Genomic DNA, 13,467 nt, shown 5'->3' on the forward strand with positions numbered 1-13,467 from the left:
AAAAAAATATGTAAGCGTAAAAAAAAGCAAATTAAAGACAAAGTGAAAATTACACAACAACAAAGGCAAAGGTGGAACTGAAAACAACATGCAGCCACACAGGTGATGTGACTGATGGGGAGCATTCACGGAAATACAGCGGAAGGTACGAATATGTGAAGAACTAAATATAAGGACTCCATCCAAGTAACATTGCAAAATAATAAATGCCACTCAAAACCTTAAACAAATTAGCATTCAGGAACCTTTACACAGCATTTATCGAATCATTTCAACAGCACACAGCACCGACTTGGAGAACATACTTCATCAAAAATATAATAAAAACAAAGAAGGTGCGAAGATTCGCCGCAACTAGGATTAAGAAATAAACGTTAAACCGACCGACTGCGCCAATTAAATATTTGGATAGTAGAAGAACGAAGGAAACGATGGTGTTTTGCTCGTCAGGTAACAGGACAATGTGTCCTGACACGAGTCTTACCAGATGATGATCCGTCAGGTAGATAAACATGCGCTGGTCTACCCCAGCCTGGTTTACACTCTATTAAGAAAATGATCTCCACACCGTAGTGTATCCTATAATGGTGATGATACTCTTACAGGTATCCAAAACATAATTTTTACGAAGAAGAAAGCGAGGAGACATGATGATGATAATATTCAGGATACTCAGTGAAATAGACAAGAAGACACTACCAGGCACTTCAAAACAGAAGCAAAACCAGGAGCCACAGATGGTAACTAAACACACACACATACGCACAGAGTACATACAGAGAGAGGAGCTGTGATATGACGCGATCCCTACAACCACATATAGGCGAGTACGTACACACACACACACACACACACACACACACACACACACACACACACACACACACACACACACACACGACTCGTTGGGACGCCATTAACTATTTTTCAGCTTCATGGTAACAGTGAACAGGAACAAACTACAGAACGACATAACAGAAATAAACATTGCATGACCATAAAAACTAAATATGAGAAATTCAGAATATGGCAGCTGAAAGTGAAGTCAAAAAAAGCGGATGCTCAAAAACCTGCAAACTCCTCGACTGGGTGGTAAGACACATTTAGGCATCTCTATTCCGAAACGTTTCGCCTACACAGTAGGCTTCTTCAGTCGAGTACAGAAAGTAGGCAGGAGTAGTAGAGATGTGAAGACGATGTAATCAATCCATCACCCTTGAAGCTGAAGATTTGAGGTTTTCAGTCCCTCAGCCTGGAGAAGAATTCTATGTGATTACATGGGCAGTAGAGACGTCAGGTCTAGTGATCTCGTTGCTTGAAGAAGTGCAAACACAAATGTGATTGTCGCTGCCACTGTCACCTTTGTCTTCGCCTTGGCCGCCTCCGTTGCCGCCTTTGGCACCACTACCTACTTTCAGTCGCCGCTGCAGCTTACCAACCTTCCTACCCACCTTTTCCCCCCCCCCCCGAGAAAATCGGATCCAGTGTGACTGTGTATAATATTGTGACACCAACAACCTCTGGATCAACACACTAGTGAGGAAAAATTTTCCTTTAATAACTGCCCTGGACTGTACATAAGTGACTTTGTCCACAGATCAAGTGTGGTACAAAATTGTGTGAGATTCAATGAAGTTCAAAAATTTCATATCACCAGAGGTACAATGTGGTACAAACCTCATGTATGAGATACAGCAGTACAAAAGTCATGCATGGTAGCTACACCGTTACAAAAATCGCGCATGAAAGAGACACTGGTGCAAAATTTGACTTCGTCAACGGAATTCCCAAACCAGCCGAATTTTTTAATCAATGAAATTTATTTAAATGTGACCTGATAAACCTATTCGCGTAATTAACATAGTATGGCGCTTTTAATTATCACTAACACTAATAACCTAATTAAAAATACCAATCTAAAAATACCTATCTAAATACACCCACTGCATCTAACTATACCACATTAAATAAGCCGGTTTAAATATACTTACTGATATATACCTCTAGATATACCTATCTAAATATAACTTAATTCTTACCATCAACATATTTTAACATTAAAAATATATATGGGGGAACGATCCTTTGCCAATTAGGAAAAGTTGGTAAAAGTTGTGCCCAATACTGTCGACACAGACAGTCATAGGCATACACTCAATGTCACGTAATAACCTACAATCTCATGTAATAATCTACAGTCAATAACACGTAATAATCTACAGTCAATATCACGTAATAATCTACAGTCAATATCACGTAATAATCTACAGTCAATATCACGTAATAATCTACAGTCAATATCACGTAATAATCTACAGTCAATATCACGTAATAATCTACAGTCAATATCACGTAATAATCTACAGTCAATATCACGTAATAATCTACAGTCAATATCACGTAATAATCTACAATCAGTGTCATGAAATAATCAAAGAAAACCATTAACATAATTTATTTTATTATTCCTTTTACAGGAAATAACCGGTTCTGCCAATTATAATTATGCGAATCGGATTTAGAGAGAAATAATTTGGATAATCCGGGTTGCATTTTGTGTGGAGCCACTATCTCATTCCCCCTCCCCACTCAGCCTCTCTCTCTCTTCTCCCCTCCCTCTCTCTCCCCCTTTCCCCTCCCCTCCCCCTTCCACAGTGATTTGCACATTCTGGATACGGATATGGAAATCAATGCGGATATCAGTATTATATACGAAATTTGATATACAAGTTTCCGGTAAACGAAAACCAGGTCAGGAGGAGGATTTATATATGTTGAAACTGCCTTGTAGGATGTGAGAACTACAGGAGAACCTGCTTAAATTCCACGCGACTAAATCCAAATGTTGTACTTCTGGCATTAATATAAAAAGGTTATGGTACAGAACATGATCTTTCCCGAGGCAACATTTTGCTCTGTGTAAAACTTTATCAAGTCATGAATAAAAGCTCTGACAGAGCGACACGTTGTCCCAATAACAGCTTGTGCTGCAACAACGTCTTTTGCTCTGGGTAGGAAAGCGCTGGAAAATCCACCCAACTTCGTCGACATGAGAGCAAACCAAGTCAAGAGATTTGGTCAAAACTCCTCAAGACCAGGTTAAAAATCAAGTAACAATACCAATCCGAATCATCAAAACCAGATGAAAATCCAAAGAAAGTTCATGCACCTTTGTTATCAGAAAGCGTAACAATCCAGTCACAAACTAAAAACCATGCTTTGGTGGGCCAAGTTAACCAGTTAACCGGTTATCATCTAAGACCTGTCAGGAAACACTACGTTGTTTCCTGACGGACAAAACACCATCACTTTCCGTCATTAGCCTTCCAGCAGACAGCTGTATCTTCCTTATGACTAACGAAATCGTAATAGGACGATTGAAAAAAAAAAAAAAAAAAAAAAAAAAAAAAAAAAAAAAAAAAAAAAACGCGGAACGGGTTGTTGACTGAACCCATGGCAAGTGGTTAGCGCACTGACCTGTGAGTTTTAGGACTCGCTTGCCAGGGGTTCGAGACCCAACCGTTCCATTATTCGTATGATCTCGCTTCCACTACTAGTATTTCCGTTTGTCTCGCTCTCGAGAACTTGTGAACTGCGTGAAGACCCGGTGAATACGAGGAAGAGAATCCCGGCAGAAACGAGCTCTGAAAACCGGGATATAATGTGGCACACTTCTGCCAGCGGGACTAAAATGAGCCGAGGTCGTCCGCTGCCAACGCAATAATATCTCTTGTGATGCATAACTAACAAGATGAAATAGTAATATATACACGTGCACCCGGCAGCCTGCTTCATCCCTCCCCCCTTCCCACCTCCTCTCTCTCCCTCCTCTTCTCTTTCCCGTCCCTCCTCTCTTCCTCTTCCTGCCCTTTCTTTCCCCCTCCCCTCCCTCTGTATTTACCACCTCCCTCACTCTTTTCATTCCCTTTCTTTCCCCCTCCCTCCTCTCCCTTACCCTCCTCAATCCCCCTTTCCTTTCTCTCTCTCTTTCCCTCTCTCTCTCTTATAACTTGCTGAGGTAAGTTATCCACCCTAAGGAGGATAATTCTTTTGTGAGGAAGAGATGGTAGAAAAAATGAAAGGAAGCAAAAGAAATGTAAAAAGGGAGTAGGGGAGAGAGAGAGAGAGAGAGAGAGAGAGAGAGAGAGAGAGAGAGAGAGAGAGAGAGAGAGAGAGAGAGAGAGAGAGAGAGAGAGAGAGAGAGAGAGAGAGAACATAGTTGACGTTATTGTGGCAGTGAGTTCATGTTATTGTGGCAGTGAGCTCATGTTACCTAGGTAGCGAGGTCATGTTCATGGTTTTAGAGCAGGACGATCATGCCTGTCACAGCTGCTGAACCATTATGACAGAATTACGGAGGCACTGGAAGACGACCAAAACGCAGATATGATTTACACAGATTTTTGCAAAGGCGTTTGACAAATGCCATCATGTAGTGACAGCGCACAAACTGAGGGCCATGGTTATTATGGGGAAGGTAGGCAGATGGATTTTCGGGTTCCTAATACCCACAACACAAAAAAATAGCAAACAGAGCAAGATCCAGCATCAGCAAGGTAAAAAGCTCAGTACCCCAAGGCACTGTCCTGGCACCTCTGCTGTTTCTCATTCTCATAGCAGACATAGATAAAAGCACCAGTCACACTTTTGTATCATCATTTGCAGATGACACTAAAATAAACATGAAAGTCACTGCAGTAGAGGACACTGAAAAAGTACAGGAAGACATAAGCAGGGTTTTCCAGTGGGCAGTGGAAAACAACATGACGTTCAATGGTGATAAGTTCCAGCTGCTTAGGTATGGAAAGAATAAAGAACTCGAAAGGAACACTATATACAAAACTCAAGAGAGTCACCGCAAAGAACGAAAGGAACACGTAAACGATTTGGGAATAATTATGTCAGCTGACCTTTCTTTTAAAGACCATAACAAGACAAAGATCACGACAGCCAGGAGGGCGACAAGGTGGGTATTGAGAACTTTCAAAACAACAGTCCCTAGCACTCCCTCATTTAGAATATTGCTCAGTGCTGACGGCCCCGTTCAAAGCAGGAGAAATATCAGAGCTGCAACAAATACAGAGATCGTTTACGGCTCACACTGAGCCAGTAAAGCACCTAAATTTCTGGGAACGCCTTCAAGTCTTGAACATGTACTCATTGGAGCGGAGGAGAGATAAATGATAATATATACCTGGAAAGTACTCGAGGGCCTGGCCTCAAATCTGCACACAGCCATAACAACCTACTGGAGATGCTGGTGAGGGGCTTTTGATTCAAGGAACTGCATGTATCCTTCACTTCCTTGCCTCAAACCTGAATGCCCCTCCCATTCACAGGCGCTCCATGATTCCTGCGGGTTTAGTACTTCCACATCAATGAAATAAACACAATGAAGCCAAGACATTGTTTAGCATACTTGAGGTGGCTGTTAATGACCACTCCAAGGTCCCTCACATCTTTTCACTAGCGAGTTAACAAACATGTGGATCATTAAGATCCAGAATGCATTATTTTACATTTGTATATAATGAAGCTCATTGTAGTGACCAATGCGTCATCCTTGCCTGGTTCATCCAATAACTTTTACAGTGGGCTGTAAATGAAGTCGAGAATGCTGAGAATTTCCGGTCATCCGCAAAAATCGCTATTGTGGATGTTAGTTCAAATTTGGGACGGACACACACAAACAATATTTTCTTCTGCTTGAAGGTAAGAGAACTAACTTCCAGCCTACGCAGCGAGCTCAACATCTGGTACCTAGATGATGGCACTCTGGTAGGTACAGAAGAGTCCCTGCTAAAGGACCTACAACAGGTGAAGACACAGGGAGAAGCCTTAAGTGTGAAATCATCACAATCAACCAGGTAAAGCTGTGCGAACAATCCTTCCTGAAGCTTCTAATACCACCCTATCCAAGAGCATCCTCTTGGGAGCACCGCTGGGTCATCAGGCCATCGACACAGTCCTCAAGGACAAACTGAATGACATGAAGAGAATGGAGGAGAGAATAAGTGATCTTGACGCCCATGATACTCTGTATCTCCTCACAAGGTATCTTACCCTGCCAAGACTCGCTTCTTGAGGTGCGCACTTTCTTTAGACAACCCAACACTTAGTAAATATAACTCGCTCCAGAGATCTATCTTTAAAAAGGCAATGAATTTGTCACTGGAAGATCAGGAATGGGATCAAGCAACTCCCCCAGTGCGACTGGGAGTTATAGGTGTGAGCAAGGCAACGCAGGTAGTTTTACTTGCAGTGTCCTCGTGCATGGCTTCCTGTGGAGTAGTCAAGGATATTGTCCCCCAACTCTTGAGAGGTGCGGTAGGAGATCAAGACCCCAGGTTCACTGAAGCAGCCGTGTGGTGGGACACCCTTGCAGACTCCTCCAGCAGACCAGCTCCTCCCAAAGAGCACAAACAGACCTACTGGGACAAACCAATCATGAAAAAAATTGCCAACACAATGCTCAACAACGCTTCAGGAAAGAACAAAGTTCGTTTCCTAGCGGTGAAGGCACCACATTCACGAGATTTCCTTTTGATCGTTCCAACTCCTCCCAGGGCACCCGACTCGACCCACAGGCCATTCGGATCGGTGTTGCTCTTCGCCTAGCCGCCCCCATACTCACCGAACATAGGTGTATTTGCGGCAGGGCGAAGGCTGATGTGTGACACATGGTCTCATGTGTCACACATCAGAAGGGAAGTATGCTAGAAATGAGGTCAACGATGTCAGAAAGATATCTCGCTACAGCCAACTGCCCAGCTCAACGGGAACCCCAAGTACAGAGGTCCGACGGAAGTCAAAATGTCCATATGGAGCCACTATGGTACCCTGGAAGGATGGTAAGCAGATTGCCTGGGACCACACCTGTGCTGCCACGTTGGCGGACACCTACTTGCCATACTCTGAAGTTGAAGGGGGTAGAGCCCCCAGCTACAGGGGAACCTAGAAGATCCGCATATATGTAGACCTGCCCCATTGCTATAACTTCATCCCAGTAGGGTCGGAGAGCCTTGGAGCATGGGAAAGTGTGCTCTAAAGTTCCTCAGAGAGCTAGATGAAAAGCTCATCACAGAAGCCAAGAACCACAGAGCAACCAGTTTCCTCTTTCAGAGACTCAGGGTTGCGATCCAAAGGGAAAATGCCTGCAGCATTCTGGGCACGCAGCCCACCGCCGGGAAGCTGGATGAAGTGTTCGAGATGTAGACTGAGATGTTATTTATGTTGTTCTCATTTCTACTGTAACTCTGTTAATGTATTTTGTTTATAAATAAAGTTTACATAAAATATAGAATATAGGGGTGGTAGAAGAAAACATTCAAACGCTCCGGGAAGAATCTCGAGTTTTCCCTGACGTAAGTTTATTCTTTTCTCTGAGAATGAGGGGCCCGAGCCCAGTTCCAGAGGTGGTACCTCTCTATAATATATGTAATTATATATATATAATTATATATATATATATATATATATATATATATATATATATATATATATATATATATATATATATATAATATATATATATCTACACACACACACACTTTTAATTTAGAGTTGTGGCCGGTTTCCAGAGTTTTCCTACTCCTACAGCATGGTGAAGCAGGCTGTTGCTGTTAGCGGCCCACTCACCCACATATCCCTCGCAGCCTTGTTGATCTGGTAAACTCGCAGCATACTAGCGTCATAACTCGGGTATACATTCAGTAAAACACCGAGTCGAACCCAAATGACGAAGATAATTAACAAGATGGCGAAGATAAGTAACATAATTTCCAAAAAAAGCCTTTATTCGGACAACGTTTCGCTCAGTTTATATCTTGACAAAGCTCTAAACATATCGAAACATTGTCCCGATAAGAAAAACATCTGCAAACTGACAGCACTGAGTTCATTTATGCAAATTACGAAAAAGTATAGAGCCTAAGACCGATCCCTGAGGAACGCCGCCCAGTACATTTCACGACTCAACAAAACCTTTTTGTTGTGATTCATTCAGACGCAGAGTAGTGCAGGCTCGGTCCTCCGTTTTCTAAACCCGAGAAACACACACTACCTAACTGCACTCACCTAGTATTGACCTTCTAATTAGTATTATTATCCGAGACTAATTCAATCAAAGTTAAGAAGAAAACTAAATGTTTATGTTTGCAGGTAAGTTGAGATCTTAAAATCAAACATGAAAGCTTGAGGGCAGAAGGTTAAGTGTCAATACTTGAGGTCACAAGATCAATTATCGAAGCTTAGTGTCACAAGATGAAGTATCAAAGTTTGGAGTCACAAGGTCAAGTATCAAAGCTTGAGGTCACAAGGTCATGTATCAAAGCTTGAGGTTACAAGGTCAAGTATCAAAGCTTGAGGTCGCAAGGTCAAGCATCAAAGCTTGAGGTCACAAGGTCAAGCATCAAAGCTTGAGGTCACAAGATCAACTATCGAAGCTTGAGGTCACAAGGTCAAGCATTAAAGCTTGAGGTCACAAGGTCAAGTATCAAAGCTTGAGGTCACAAGGTCAAGTATCAAATCTTCAGGTCACAAGGTCAAGCATCAAAGCTTGAGGTCACAAAGTTAAGCGTCAAAGTTTGATACCAAAAGGTCAATCATGAAAGCTTGAGGTCATAAAGTCAAGTATCACAGCTTGGGGTCACAAGATCAAGCAACAAGAACTTAGCTTTCAACAGTGTCTAAATTTAGTCCTGTAATTAACAGTTCACATTCATTACTCAACCATTATTATTGAAAACAAAGAACAGATTTTTTTTTTATCAGATAAGAACAAAATCGACTTGCATAATTAAAAAAAATAACAATCTGAAATCAGAGTATTAATCCAGAATAAACTTGAAACTCATTGTATATACAAATATACAAGTAAACGGTCCAAGCCAGACCGAAACGTCTTCATAAGCTTCTCTTTCCTATGAGCGGATTATTTGTGTATTATATTGCAAATGGTGTACACTAGCGTTAAGCCGATAAGTCACACGTGTAACACCAGCTACACCAGGCTTTCTTATCAACGTACTGTGTACAGTGAGATTGTCGATGCAACTGAAAAACTATATCTAAATTTGGATAGCACGTACTATGAAGGCCTCCTGACGTGTTATTCAGTGTTACACGCGCTGTTTCAATAGCTTTTACAGGAAATCGCTTTATACAGACATCTTACATCTTTTCAGACGAATTTTTTTTGCCAATTAAGATACTTTAGTGTTGCAATTGACTCTTATTCAAATATTATGAAGCTATATGCCGTTTAATTTTCATAGTGAGTGAGTGAGTGAGTGAGTGAGTGAGTGAGTGTGTGTGTGTGTGTGTGTGTGTGTGTGTGTGTGTGTGTGTGTGTGTGTGTGTGTGTGTGTGTATGTGTGAAAGCAGAGTTGCCTCAGAGCCCAGACATCCTGCAGCCAAAGATACTTCCAATTTACATACTTGAATATTTATGCCACCAACTGCTCAAAAATAGCGGAAATATTTTATATTCATCCTTAACTCACTAACGCCAGCATTTCAGAGCTGTAGCTACATTTATACATTCCTGCTTAATATTTATATTATACATGTTGTGCATTTTTTCCGTTTTGTTAAAATATTCATTTACGCTACATTTCTCGGCATTAATGTTCGTAGAAATGTCGAAATTTTTCCTTCTGGAAGTATCTTCTATGTTTTGTGACCTCAAGCATTGATGTCTGACCATGTGACCTCAAGCATTGATGTCTGACCATGTGACCTAAAGCATTGATGTCTGACCATGTGACCTAAAGCATTGATGTCTGACCATGTGACCTCAAGCATTGATGTCTGACCATGTGACCTCAAGCATTGATGTCTGACCATGTGACCTCAAGCATTGATGTCTGACCATGTGACCTCAAGCATTGATGTCTGACCATGTGACCTCAAGCATTGATGTCTGACCATGTGACCTCAAGCATTGATGTCTGACCATGTGACCTCAAGCATTGATGTCTGACCATGTGACCTCAAGTATTGCTTGATGATATGACATCAACCTCTGGTGCTATACTTTTCGATACATTTATCAGTGTATAAAAATTATTGAGAAAGGAACTAAATGTGTCAAAATCAAGTCCAGGTCTGATAAACCCAGTACCAACAGGAGGCGCCTGATCAGCCAGAATGATGGCTATGTAGCTCTGCTGCCTGCAGGTACCAAAAGCTAAGCTGATCAGGGGATCACCAGGAAACTGAAGCTACACGTTCGGTTGCGGGATAGAAAAAAAATATTCTCGAAACTGAACAAAGGGTAAGTTAGTGATACCAGAGAGAGAGAGAGAGAGAGAGAGAGAGAGAGAGAGTGTGTTTATGTATAATAATCCATCTCTGATGTACTCCACTAATGATTGGAAGTATAGTACACGCAAATTCCCCACAACTGTAAACAGAACAAGTAAGTAAAATCAATGACATCATCAGCGGGAACTGAGCACACGTGAACTGATTAACATCAGCAACATCAACAACATATTAAAGGTTCTAACAAGGCGGACATCAATCTCCACTATCAACTTCGTCTCCCAAGTGTTCACAAAGCCTTCCTGGCTATTTACATACAGATACGCCATTTGTAGTTGGAAATAATTCAGTACCCAGTACAATTCTGCTTTGTTAGGAGTAAATCATAGTTGTAAATCCCCACTAGTGATTACAGTGTAAAAGAGCTTATGATTGGGGGAGAGGGAAGGGATTTACTCTACGAGGGAGACGGTACCAGAATGTATCGTTCCTTCCTGCCTCACACCGTCCAAATTGTGTTGTTAATATCTTAACTTTACCATCTTCGTAAAAAAAAGTAGACACGATCTTTCACCGATACATGTATTTAGTCTGTTAAAAATCAGCACATAAACTAAAAAGAAAAGAAAAACGCTTACCGCTGGGAGGTTAACGCTCGCCAGGTGTCACTTATTATTGCTCAGGTTTGGTGTTTTCAACATAGTTTGAGTTTAAAAAATAAGTTTCCCCGCATCCATCAATAAGTCACCATTTTCTCTGCACACATCCCTATGTCGCCGTTTTCTATTATCTACCCAGGTATTATCTACCCAGATATTATCTACCCAGATATTATCTACCCAGATATTATCTGCTCGAATATTATTTACTCATATATTATCAACACTTAATCTCATGAACTTTTCCATCACAACAAACAATAACATATCGATAGAAAAGGGATAATATATATAAAAAGACGATAATGAAAACAAGTAATAAAGAAGAAGAGTAAAGGTCGGGTCACACTCAACTTGTCTACTGCAAATGATATAATTCCAGGATCAGTTGTCCTGCCTCAGCTCATTACAAAGTCTCAGCAATGTGTTAAATACTGTACACATCCACCAGGATGCTACCCACAACACGCAGCGGATATAAGGAGACTGTCCCATGCTTCGCACCCCTGCCCATGATTCGAACCCATTCTCTTTACGCTGTGAACCGAGCGCTCTGATCATGGTAATTAAACCCTCCTTTCAAAAGATTAATTAAAGAGAAGTTTAATTACCTTCAATGAGGAATATGGTAAGTATCTGCAAATTGTTACTAGGAGGCGCAAACAGCAACAGCCTGATTGATCAAACACGAGTCATGTGTCAGTAAGTCAGAAGCCTCATTGAAGCGAGTTTAATTAACATGTCAAGTAATTTATATCTACGAGCTCTGTTTCCCTTGTGAAGTAAGTTATCACGTGTACCATAAAAACACACTGCTTCCTCAAAACAACTAGTGATCTCAGAGTAGTAACTCTGAACAAGAGCATACAATATAGTAACTCTGAACAAGAGCATACAATATAGTAACTCTGAACAAGAGCATACAATATAGTAACTCTGAACAAGAGCATACAATATAGTAACTCTGAACAAGAGCATACAATATAGTAACTCTGAACAAGAGCATACAATATAGTAACTCTGAACAAGAGCATACAATATAGTAACTCTGAACAAGAGCATACAATATAGTAACTCTGAACAAGAGCATACAATATAGTAACTCTGAACAAGAGCATACAATATAGTAACTCTGAACAAGAGCATACAATATAGTAACTCTGAACAAGAGCATACAATATAGTAACTCTGAACAAGAGCATACAATATAGTAACTCTGAACAAGAGCATACAATATAGTAACTCTGAACAAGAGCATACAATATAGTAACTCTGAACAAGAGCATACAATATAGTAACTCTGAACAAGAGCATACAATATAGTAACTCTGAACAAGAGCATACAATATAGTAACTCTGAACAAGAGCATACAATATAGTAACTCTGAACAAGAGCATACAATATAGTAACTCTGAACAAGAGCATACAATATAGTAACTCTGAACAAGAGCATACAATATAGTAACTCTGAACAAGAGCATACAATATAGTAACTCTGAACAAGAGCATACAATATAGTAACTCTGAACAAGAGCATACAATATAGTAACTCTGAACAAGAGCATACAATATAGTAACTCTGAACAAGAGCATACAATATAGTAACTCTGAACAAGAGCATACAATATAGTAACTCTGAACAAGAGCATACAATATAGTAACTCTGAACAAGAGCATACAATATAGTAACTCTGAACAAGAGCATACAATATAGTAACTCTGAACAAGAGCATACAATATAGTAACTCTGAACAAGAGCATACAATATAGTAACTCTGAACAAGAGCATACAATATAGTAACTCTGAACAAGAGCATACAATATAGTAACTCTGAACAAGAGCATACAATATAGTAACTCTGAACAAGAGCATACAATATAGTAACTCTGAACAAGAGCATACAATATAGTAACTCTGAACAAGAGCATACAATATAGTAACTCTGAACAAGAGCATACAATATAGTAACTCTGAACAAGAGCATACAATATAGTAACTCTGAACAAGAGCATACAATATAGTAACTCTGAACAAGAGCATACAATATAGTAACTCTGAACAAGAGCATACAATATAGTAACTCTGAACAAGAGCATACCATATAGTAACTCTGAACAAGAGCATACCATATAGTAACTCTGAACAAGAGCATACAATATAGTAACTCTGAACAAGAGCATACAATATAGTAACTCTGAACAAGAGCATACAATATAGTAACTCTGAACAAGAGCATACAATATAGTAACTCTGAACAAGAGCATACAATATAGTAACTCTGAACAAGAGCATACAATATAGTAACTCTGAACAAGAGCATACAATATAGTAACTCTGAACAAGAGCATACAATATAGTAACTCTGAACAAGAGCATACAATATAGTAACTCTGAACAAGAGCATACAATATAGTAACTCTGAACAAGAGCATACAATATAGTAACTCTGAACAAGAGCATACAATATAGTAACTCTGAACAAGAGCATACAATATAGTAACTCTGAACAAGAGCATACAATATAGTAACTCTGAACAAGA

Source organism: Cherax quadricarinatus, chromosome 41, assembly GCF_038502225.1.
Source record: "Cherax quadricarinatus isolate ZL_2023a chromosome 41, ASM3850222v1, whole genome shotgun sequence".
In the NCBI taxonomy this organism is placed as follows: Eukaryota; Metazoa; Arthropoda; class Malacostraca; order Decapoda; family Parastacidae; genus Cherax; species Cherax quadricarinatus.